Here is an 11,783-nt window from a genome sequence, read left to right as displayed (position 1 = left end):
CTGTACCTCCTCCACCTTGCCATTATATAAAGGTGCTTGTTGTAGCAGCACCTAGATCATCTGAGGAAGGGGTATTTACCCCGAAACACGTCATGATCCTTTTGTTGTTTTGTGTTCAATAAAATTGCTTGATTAAGAACACTTACCTGCATCCTGTGTATACCTGGATAGAGCAGCGCCTGGATCCATTGGTCTTTTTTCTCACAAGTATTCCTATAAAAATTGCAGCACCATAACAATTGCAGCAGCAGAGGCTAGAAAAATTAGGCATGTACACATGGATGAAAAATTGGGTATTGTCGCAGCCGCATCTGTAGCAGAAGCCAGAAAAACTGCAGCACCAGAAAAAGTGCAGTAGCAGAGGCCAGAAAAATTAGGCATGTACACCTGGCTGGAAAATTTGATATTGTCGCAGCTGTAGCAGCGGCCATAAAAATTGCAGCACCATAACAAGTGCCGCAGCAGAGGCCAGAAAAATTAGACATGTACACATGGATGAAAAATTGGGTATTGTCGCAGCCGCAGCTGTAGCAGCGGCCATAAAAATTGCAGCACCATAACAAGTGCAGCAGCAGAGGCCAGAAAAATTAGGCATGTACACATGGATGAAAAATTGGGTATTGTCGCAGCTGCAGCTGTAGCAGCGGCCATAAAAATTGCAGCACCATAACAAGTGCAGCAGAGGCCAGAAAAATTAGGCATGTGCACCTGGCTGGAAAATTTGGTATTTTCGCAGCCGCTGCTGTAGCAGCAGCCTGAAAAATTTCTGTTTGTTTTGCCAGGCAGAAAGTGCCCTAAAACATTGCGGCTTGAACCCTAGTTGGTGGCGGGTAAGTCACACAAGTCATCTGGCATTCAGAGTTCAAATACAGCATTGTGTGGACCATTTTTAGACCAAGGCAGGTCATCTGATCAGGCCTTGTTCAGTCAAATGTATCGTCCAGTGTCAGTCCCTTCTGGATCCATCCCTCATTCATCTTAAGAAAGGTGAGGTAATCGAGACTTTTTTGACCAAGGCGACTCCTCTTCTCAGTGACAATACCTCTTGCTGCACTGAAGGTCCTTTCTGACAGGACACTTGAAGCGGGACAGGCCAGAAGTTCGAGCCCAAATTGGGATAGCTCAGGCCACAGGTCAAGCCGGCACACCCAGTAGTCAAGGGGTTCATCGCTCCTCAGAGTGTCGATATCTGTGGTTAAGGCCAGGTAGTCTGCTACCTGTCGGTCAAGTCGTTCTCTGATGGTGGACCCCGAAAGGGCTGTGGCGATGCGTAGGACTTAAAAAGCTCTGCATGTCCTCCATCAACAGCATGTCTGTACAGCTTCCTGTACTTTCACCTCTTCCCCTGTTAGATCCCTGTTGTGCTGTGACATGACCCTTATACGCTGTGTACAGCATACTTCTTAATTTATTTTGGACCTGCTGAATCCTTTCCGCATTGCTGTAATGCGGTAACATGTCAGGCACTTTATGTTTATACCGGGGGTCTAGTAGCGTGGACACCCAGTACAGGTCGTTCTCCTTCATCCTTTTTATACAAGTGTCCTTCAACAGGCACGACAGCATGAAAGACCCCATTTGCACAAGGACGGATGCCGAGCTACTCATGTCCCGTTCCTCGTCCTCAGTGATGTCAGGGAAGGTATAATCTTCTTCCCCCCAGCCTTGTACAACACCACGGGAACCAGATAGGTGACAAGGAGCACCCTGGGATGCCTGCTGTGGTTGGTCTTCCTCCTCCTCTTCAAAGCCACATTCCTCCTCTGACTCCTCTTCCTCACAATCCTCTTCCAGCGTTGCCGCAAGTCCAGCAAGCGATGCTGATAAGGCTGTTTCTGGTGGTGATGGTGTCCACATATCTTCCTCTTCACACTCATCTACTCCATGATCCAGCACTCTTCACAGGGCATGCTCCAGGAAGAAAACAAACGGTATAATGTCGCTGATGGTGCCTTCGGTGCGACTGACCAGGTTTGTCACCTACTCAAAAGGACGCATGAGCCTACAGGCATTGCGCATGAGCCTCCAGTAACGTGGCAAAAAAATTCCCAGCTCCGCAGATTATTTCCTAGCACCCCGGTAATACAAATATTCGTTGACGGCTTTTTCTTGTTGGAGCAGGCTGTCGAACATTAGGAGTGTTGAATTCCAAAGTGTCGGGCTGTCGCAAATCAAGCGCCTCACTGGCATGTTGTTTCGCTGCTGGATATCTGACAAGTGCGCCATGGCCGTGTAGGAACGCCTGAAATGGTCACACACCTTCCTGGACTGCTTCAGGACATCCTGTAAGCCTGGGTACTTGAGCACAAAGCGTTGTACAATCAGATTACACACATGTGCCATGCACGGCACATGTGTCAACTTGCCCAACCTCAATGCCGCCAACAAATTTGTTCCATTGACACAAACCACCTTGCCGATCTCCAGTTGGTGCGGAGTCAGCCACTGGTCCACCTGTGCATTCAGGGCCGACAGGAGCTCTGGTGCGGTGTGACTCTCCGCTTTGAGGCAAGTCAACCCCAAGATGGCGTGACACTGCCGTATCCGACATGTGGAATAGAACCTGGGGATCTGGGGGGGTGCCGGTGATGTGGAGCAAGACGCAGCAGTGGAAGAGGACTTGGCCGAGGATGTTATGGAAGAGGATGGAGTAGGAGGAGTAGAGGAAGTGGCAACAGGCCTGCCTGCAAGTCGTGGCGGTGTTACCAACTCCTCTGCAGAGCCATGCATTCCATGCTTGGCAGCCGTCATCAGGTTTACCCAATGAGCAGTGTAGGTGATATACCTGACATGACCATGCTTTGCAGACCAGGTATCAGCGGTCAGATGGACCCTTGCCCCTACACTGTGTGCCAGACATGCCATAATTTCCTTTTGCACAATGGAGTAAAGGTTGGGGATTACCTTTTGTGCAAAAAAATTTCGTCCGGGTACCTTCCACTGCGGTGTCCCAATGGCTACAAATTTTTTAAAGGCCTCAGACTCCACCAGCTTGTATGGTAAAAGCTGGCGGGCTAGCAGTTCCGACAAGCCAGCTGTCAGATGCCGGGCTAGGGGGTGACTTTGAGACATTATCTTCTTGCGCTCAAACATCTCCTTGACAGACACCTGACTGTGGGCAGATGAGCAGGAACTGCTCAAGGCAAGAGACGGAGAGGCGGATGGTTGAGAGGGGGCAAGGAGGGCAGCAGTGGTTGACCTGGCTGAAGATGCTGGACCAGGAGGAGGATGTCAGCTTTGACTTTGTGTGCTGCTTGTATTGACGTGTTGATCCCATAGGCCTTTGTGATGTGACATCATGTGCCTTTGCAAAGCAGTTGTGCCTAGGTGGGTGTTGGACTTCCCACGACTCAGTTTCTTCTGGCACAGGTTGCAAATAGCCTCGCTGTTGTCAGAGGCAGACACACACAAAAAATGCCACACTGCTAAGCTCTGCGATCGCGGCATTGTGGTGATGGCAACAGCATGCGTTGATTGGCGTCCAGTCTGGATGACCCCGGGTGCCGATGCATGCTGTCTGACTGTGCCACTAGCTCCTTGCGACGACCTCCCCCTGCTTCCAACTCGTCTCCTCCTCCTCTCTGTCTCCCCATCTGAACTTTCCCCCTCTTCTTCTCTTCTAGTGGGCACCCACGTGGCATCCACGGACACATCGTCATCATCAACATCTTCACCGCTATCTGACACCTCAAGAAAGGAAGCAGCAGCGGGTACAACATCATCATCACACTGTAAGTCCATGTGTGTAATGCTGCCTGACTGAGACATATCCCTGTTAACTACATCCTCTGGCAATAATGGTTGAGCATCACTCATGTCTTCAAACTGATGTGTAAATAACTCCTCTGAAAGATCAAGTAAAGCTGCTGTGGTGCTAGTGTTGGTGTTGGCGGCAGGCGGGAAAGTGGTAGCATGAGAGGTGCCCGAAGCTAAGCTAGAGGAGGAGAAGGAATGCGTCAAGGTTCCGAGCGGAAGCTTTAGTAGTAGATTGGGTGTCTTGTGATAGCCAGTCAACTAAGTCCTCAGAACTTTGGGGGTTCAGGGTACGTGGCCTCTGAACACTGGCCATTCTAGGGCCAAAGGGAATCCCAACACCCCAATGGACCCTGCGGGGTGGCCTTCCTCTGCCTGTCATTTTTTTAGTTAAATTTACACAAGTGTCACACCTAATGTGATTTGCACTAGGGTGACACAATTTGCCCTGCAGGCAGGAAAAATTGCAACTGTGACGTGAACTAACAGTGATGGCTGATTTTATTTAACAGCCAAAAAAGTTTTTGTTTTTTTTTAATTTGCGCAACTGTCACACCTAATGTGATTTGCACTAGGGTGACACATTTTGCCCTGCAGGCAGGAAAAATGGCAACTGTGACGTGAACTAACAGTGACGGCTGATTTTATTTTACAGCCAAAAAGGGTATTTTTTTTAAATTTGCACAACTGTCACACCTTATGTGATTTGCACTAGTGTGACAATGAGCAAAAAAAACTTGCCAGCAGAGTTCCCCTTTTATGCAGGGGTCCCCAACCAGGGTGCCTCCAGCTGTTTTAAAACACACGGACTGATATCTTTCAGCCCTTTGAATACTGTAGTAGATTGTTGCTTGAAGGAACTTAAGTTTGATTCTGGAGTACCCCTTTTAACCTGCGGTTCCCTCCCAACCAGGACTGATATCTTTCAGCCCTAAAAAGGGCTTTTTTGGGTGCTGTCATTAAAGCAGATGTTACACTAGTGCTTTAGGAGTAAACTGGACCCTGAATACACCACCTAGCAGCAACCTAGCTATCGCTTTCCCTATACAGCAGGAGCAGCTTCTCTAACCCTCCACTTCCTAAGCCTGCAGCATGCTGAATGAGGCTAAAATGGCGTCCGTGCAAGAGGTAGGAGGGTCTGGAAGGGAGGGACTGAAGCTGATTGGCTGTAATGTGTCTGCTGACTCTTACTCACAGGGTCACAGTTGACTGCAATGTTAAAGTATAGGGGGCGGATCGAACTTCACATATGTTCGCCCGGCGATGCGAACGCGAACATGTGAAATTCACCGGGAACTGTTCGCCGGCGAACAATTCGCTACATCTCTATTTAGCTGCTTGTCCCATGTTCGGAAATACCCCCGCTTAGGCCATATATGGTTCCTTGGCCGCGTGGTAGGACTCAGAAGGAGAGGAGCACCATTTGGCTTTCAGGGCAGAACAGTACCCCCACCCCCACAAGTGACCCCATTTATATACCGCACCCCTACAAGTTATTGGCTGGACCAGGGACCTCTCTAATTGGTCCTTGTCGGCTAGCAGTATAACGCGTCTGTCTGTGACAGTTAAGGCTCCTAATGGATATATCCGCCATGTTGTGGGAATAAGCACCCGTTCATGGCGAATATATCCATCACTGCTGCGGCTGGGTAGCTCAGTGTGTCCACTTATGACTGCCGACGGGAAATCCGCTGCTATGAGTGGAAACACAAAGCTACCCAGCCGCAGCAGGGAGCTCATTACCGTGACTGCTGCATAATGTGTAGGATCACATGGTGGACATCTGCCGCATATAACATGCTGCGGATGTCCGCCAATGCGATCCTACACATTATGCATTTTTTTATTAGATTCATTTAATAAATGTATCTTTTATATATTTTTTTATTTTTTTTTTACACTTTTATTAAATTTTTATTTATTTTTACACTTTTATTTTATTTATTTATTTTTACACTTTTTAATGCTTTGGAATACTTAGTATTCCAAAGCATTGCAGTTATATGCTGCCTGCCAGTTTTCACTGGCAGGCAGCATATCAGGACGTGCCTTTGTAGGCCCCCCGGCTGCCCAGGTATGCAGCAGCACCCCTCGATGCTCCGGGGTGCTGCAGGAGAGACAGAGGGAGCCCCCTCCCTCTGTCAGAACTCCTTACAGCGCGCAATCCCTTCTGACCTCGGCTGTAAGGGTTAAAACTGCCGGGACCGAACTTTACTTCGGTCCCGGCAGTGCATTAGGGTCCCGGCTGTGTGATACAGCCGAGTCCCTGCCGCGATCTCATGGGTGCACTGGGCAGCACCCACGAGAATAATGGACGAGTATAGACGTCCATTTGCGGGAACAGGTTAAACACATTTGGCTATTGCCCTCCTTATGGTAAATAAAAAATATTTCTAATGTACTTTGTTTAAAAAAAATGAAGTTTTCTATGTTTTATTTGTGTTTAAAAAAGCTGCCACAAGGTGTCTCCCTACTTGTCCAGAGCACATTTCCCCCATTTCTTGCAACGATTTTTTACTCCTGCTGGCCTTGCAAAAGTCCAAAATTGGGAAATGCAGTCTGGAGTGCTGAGGAGGGTGTGTGTGCAGCCTTAGCCAATCATAGCTCATCTCACACACTGAACTGCTCTGGGCTGTGTGTAGCAGAGTGAGGGAGGAAGTTCTCCCTTGTATGACTTCATCATGCCCTTCCCAATCTATGAATCTGACTGAGACTGAGCAGAAAATACAGAGCAATATCAAGGTAGAAAAATAAAAAAAAGGCTGGGGGTGGTTTATTATGATAGGCACAGTGAACTGGGAGGACTATAAAATCTAACAAGATCATGAGAGGTACTCTTTAACGTATGCAGAACACACCCTATTGACAAAGGAAATGGTAATGTCTTGTCAATTAATACATACATTTCTAGAAGAAATAACAGAGCAATGGAACAAGGCAAAAAGCAAAAAAAAAAGTTTCTCTAATATGGTTAGCATATGGGGAATATATGTACTTACAAACATATCAGGAGGCATGACATCTCCTCTTTGTCTGATCCCACAAAAAAACAAAACTGTTATATGTTACATCCTGACCATGTACATATAATATTTCTGTCTCTAACATCCATATGTCACTAAAAATAGCATATTAAAGCTGCTCACTGTCTTTTAAATCCTCTAAGAGGGTGGTTGGGGGTTGTCCTTCTCTTGCCTGCGCTGGGCATGACTTTCTCCCTCACTCTGCTCTGAATCACTGGTCTCCGGAGCCTTTGAGTCACTGCACTCTTTAACCCTTTTCTCTCTGGTTTTATGCTGTACATGTTACACAGATATTGGAGATTGCCTGTACTCTATCACCAAAGACAATATGGTGAGTGTATACCTTAGATCTTCCTAAATTAGTGGAAAGGCTAAAAGTACAGAAGTTTTTTATGCATACATTTTCTATCTGTTCTATATGTTCCTATGCCATTCATGTGTGTCATCCTTTACTAGTCCTGTAATGCTGGGACTTGTAGTTTTGGAATAGTTGGAGGTACAGTGTTTGAATAACTCTTTTTTTTACAGCAGTGTTGCCTTCAGCTGTGTACCTACAGTTTTTGCAAAACTGTAACTCCCAGCTAGAGATGAGCGAATTTCTGAAAAATTTGAATCAGCCGATTCACCAAATTTACCGAAAAAAATTGGTTTTGTCCGAATTTATTTGCAGTGAATCGCTATTAAAAACTGCTATTTCTGGCCTACAGAGAGCCTCAATAGGGGTGTAGAACACTTTGCCTTGCCATAACACGCATAGGGAGTGTGCTGTGTAAATATTATACCTGTGTGTCACTTATAGTATAATAGGGAAGAAACACTAGGTCTTAAAAATTTGCTTTTATTGGTATACTTAAAAATGTTAATATGTACAAAAACCTTACACAGTTAAATAAATTGGTAACAAGATAATGTAGCTGGTCAATGATAGTGGACCTATCACCAATGGCCCCTATACTCTGACCCTGATGGTCCTGTAGACCCCCTTCCTGTTAATGCAGGGAGGCCTCCTAGAGAGTGCCTGCCCGCATCCGGAGCCTCCTACCTCTTCCTATTTAGGAAGGAATGGGGAGGATAACAGATGCAGTACAAATACAGAGACCATTAGTGGTCAAATAGCTGGCTGACAATAACCTCCAGAAGCAGACTCAGTGAGTGTAGTAGATGCAATACACAGATATATATACAATCAGTACAGTGATCACATTCAATGCTAGTCACAATATACCAACATCAAACGCGTTTCATTGTGTCGCATGACCAAGTGGCTCAACTCTTCAGGAACCAGTGCAGAGGGAGCAGGAATAGTAGCCACTGATATTAATTTCTGTCACTCTTCTCATAAATAGTGAATGTCACGATATAGAACAAGGAGGTGATGATGAATATCAGGTACACTTGCAATGAAAAGACCCCATATACATATCCGTAATGTTGCACAGGTAGTCCGAGTGATGTCTGTCTGTATCGCACTGATAGATAGCCAGTGATAATACTGTACTATGTAGTTCTGTGAATGAATAAAAGAATGGTGTAGGTTCCCAGGAATATAGGGCTGTTATAAAGGGTAGGTATACCTGATTGTCAGTTAAGCACCTACCTCTTAGTGTAAGCTTTGATTCAGCTGAACAGAATATGAGCGAAGAAGGAACACATGAGTAGAGCCTAATAAAGTTAATACAGGCAATGTTTGAGTATATCAGGACTCAAAATAGGTGATATATCTCTAAAGTACCGTATATAGTGATATATCTCTAAATCAGAGGGGGAAGAATACCTTCCCTTTGGGATTCACCAGGGGTCCCTATGTAAAGTGCAAGTATCTAAAAATAAGTATATACACATGTAAAGGACATATAATGTCTTTTATCTGAAACATTATGGGCAACCATAGATACGATAAAGACGGTGCCTACCTAAGAGGGTAAATTATCATATCCAGTGTATGATAGGAGCCCATAGGTAGCGTGACCAGAGCGGATAACTGCCTGGGTAGATGGACAGATAAAGATACATGGGTGGAAATGCCAGCCCAGTGTGTACATAGAGAGAAAATAACAGGCAAGTTACTTACTTATGATAGTCTTGTGTAATTCTGGTAATGATCGGCTCCTCACTGACACAACAGCCTCTCTGCATCGGCCAGTGGTTTTTATGTGTCACTGGTGCATTCGCGCCGGAGGAAATGAAAGAGATCGGATCCAGCTCAATGCAGGTAAAATCAGGTTAAATCCATAGGACAAGGAAGGAACAAGTAACGCGTTTCAAGCGCTATAAGCGCTCTTAGTCATACAACCGGAGGGCACGCAGTGGCGGAAGTGAGATCACTTCCGGCACGAGAGGCACCAAGGACTGTGCTCCACTATGGAGCGCAGTATATGTGTGAATCATGTGGGAGCGCACACACAGGAAGTGAGGCCACCTCCAACACGTGAGTTGCAATGGACTGCGCTCCACCATGGAACGCAGTATAGATGCGGTCCATGCTGAGTCGCAAAATGGGTGAAACTAAGATTGCATCAATAAGAATATAGTAGAAGTAGGCATGCCAGATTATGAGGCATATAGAGAGGCCCAGTGAATGTATGGTAGCAACCTGGATAAGGATAGGAGGAATAAAATACTGTAAGTTACACTACACCCCTGGTGGCCTAGAATGGAGAGTAAAAATTTGATAAAAAGTAAAGTTGTGTTGACAAAGGAGGTATACTGAAATAATGGTAGGGATAATAATGTACTCATATAAAAACAGACTACCTATGATAAACTGGGGGAATGTGAACTATTAAAGGTTATAGGACTACCTGAAGAAATAATACAGTAGAGAGGAGATGCCAATAAGGTAAATTGATACTACTAATGATCCACTGAGGGAAAGCCTATAGGAAGTTGGCATTGTTAAGTCCGTTTGGATGTACCGTGTCAAGTGGGAAGACCCATCTAGTTTCCTTTTGAGTCACTATTAGATCAATGTCTCCTTTTCTAATCCTCACTTTCTCTGAACCTACACCATTCTCTTATTAATTCACAGGACTACATAGTACAGTATTATCACTGGCTATCTATCAGTGCGATACAGACAGACATCACTCGGACTACCTGTGCAACATTACGGATATGTATATGGGGTCTTTTCATTGCAAGTGTACCTGATATTCATCATCGCCTCCTTGTTCCATATAGTGACATTCACTATTTGTGAGAAGAGTGACAGGAGTTAATATCAGTGGCTACTACTCCTGCTCCCTCCGCACTAGTCCCTGATGAGTTTTGCCGCTTGGTCATGCAACAAAATGAAATGCGTTGGATGTTGTTATATTGTGACTAGTATTGAATGTAATCACTGTACTGATTATATGTGTGTGTGTGTGTGTGTGTGTGTATGTGTGTGTGTGTTTATTGCATTTACTACACTCACTGAGTTCGTTTCTGGAGGTTATTGACAGCCAGCTATTTGACCACTAACGGTCTACATGGACCAGCAGGGTCAGAGTATAGGGGCCATTGGTGATAGATCGACTATCATTGACCAGCTGTGATTGACTACATTATCTTGTTACCAATTTATTTAACTGTGTAAGGTTTTTGTACATATTAACATTTTTAAGTATACCAATAAAACCTAATTTTTAAGACCTAGTGTTTCTTCCCTATTATACTATAAGTGACACACAGGTCTAATATTTTTTGATACTGACCTATTAATGTATTAATTCCCCTCTCTTGAGTAAAAATATGTAATTTAAATTCCTGGCTTTTTGAGCACCTACTGCAACAAAGAGTCCTGGATTACCGAGGCACAAAAAATTTTCTCAGAAAGTGAATTACTACTTACCTCACAACAACCAACTTCTTTAAAAAGCTCCTTTAACTAACTATATAAATTCCATAAAGAACAGATTAAATCCTGGTGGGAACTACAATAACTCAATAACTATATTACAAATAGAATTGTCCCGAAAGGTCTACAAATTAATATTAGACCTGTTACGCCGAGCGCTCCGGGTCCCCGCTCCTCTCCAGAGCGCTCACGCGTTTCTCTCCCTACAGCGCCCCGGTCAGACCCGCTGACCGGGAGCGCTGCACTGACATTGCCGGCGGGGATGCGATTCGCATAGCGGGACGCGCCCGCTCGCGAATCGCATCCCAAGTCACTTACCCGTCCCGGTCCCCGGCTGTCATGTGCTGGCGCGCGCGGCTCCGCTCTCTAGGGCGCGTGCGAGCCAGCTCTCTGAGACTTAAAGGGCCAGTGCACCAATGATTGGTGCCTGGCCCAATTAGCCTGATTAGCTTCCACCTGCTCCCTGGCTATATCACATCACTTCCCCTGCACTCCTTTGCCGGATCTTGTTGCCTTGTGCCAGTGAAAGCGTTTAGTGTTGTCCAAGCCTGTGTTACCTGATCTCCTGCTATCCATATTGACTACGAACCTTGCCGCCTGCCCCGACCTTCTGCTACGTCTGACCTTGCCTCTGCCTAGTCCTTCTGTCCCACTCCTTCTCAGCAGTCAGCGAGGTTGAGCCGTTGCTAGTGGATACGACCTGGTTGCTACCACCGCAGCAAGACCATCCCGCTTTGCGGCGGGCTCTGGTGAACACCAGTAGCCACTTAGAACCGGTCCACCGGCACGGTCCACGCCAATCCCTTGCTGACACAGTGGATCCACAACCTGTAAGCCGAATCGTGACAAGACCAGCACCAAGGGTAAGGAGTACTACCTTACTCGAGAAGTGGGAAATGTTGGCCACTGAAAGCTCTATATTATTTATGCAACTGTTAGTTGAAGAGGAAATACTCACATTATCAGCCATCGAAACTAAATTGGGTGAACTAACAAACACAGTCCTAAACTTCAAAGATCACCCGGAATTTACTAGAAAGGAGATTGAATTACAACAAAATGTGGAAAAGTATAAGAATATAATAAAAGAACGTAACCATAAACAGTATCGCTGTGATCTTATCGAATTCTGTGAAAAAGGGCCTACACACATCTTGATACCAACGTAA

The sequence above is a fragment of the Hyla sarda genome, chromosome 1 (assembly GCF_029499605.1).
Source record: "Hyla sarda isolate aHylSar1 chromosome 1, aHylSar1.hap1, whole genome shotgun sequence".
Taxonomy (NCBI): Eukaryota; Metazoa; Chordata; class Amphibia; order Anura; family Hylidae; genus Hyla; species Hyla sarda.
The sequence above is the reverse complement of the archived record's forward strand: the minus strand, read 5'-3'. Positions refer to the sequence as shown.